Below are 333 nucleotides of genomic sequence, written 5' to 3' on the forward strand. Positions count from 1 at the left end.
TTTATTTGTTTACTTCTTGATTTTTTTTTTTGCTGTATATATTTGAACTGCACAGGTTTATGTGGTAGTCTGGTCTAGCCTCGTCACTACCTCACCGAGGTTAGGCTAGACACTTACCAGCACATGGGGTCGGTTGTGCTGATGCTACACTCTGCGCTCTTTTGTGCAGATCCCAGTGCTGTTGACTTCGGACAGTAGATCAGTTGGCTACCTTCAGTCCACGTGGAGATCCAAGGTAGACCTGCAGGCGTCCGCAGGCTCTGGCGTCTCCTCTGTGTGAGCCTTGCCTTGAGACCCATGCGCTCCCTCTAAACTTGGAAACATAAGGGCTGG

The sequence above is a fragment of the Nicotiana attenuata genome, unplaced genomic scaffold (genome assembly GCF_001879085.1).
Source record: "Nicotiana attenuata strain UT unplaced genomic scaffold, NIATTr2, whole genome shotgun sequence".
Lineage (NCBI taxonomy): Eukaryota > Viridiplantae > Streptophyta > Magnoliopsida > Solanales > Solanaceae > Nicotiana > Nicotiana attenuata.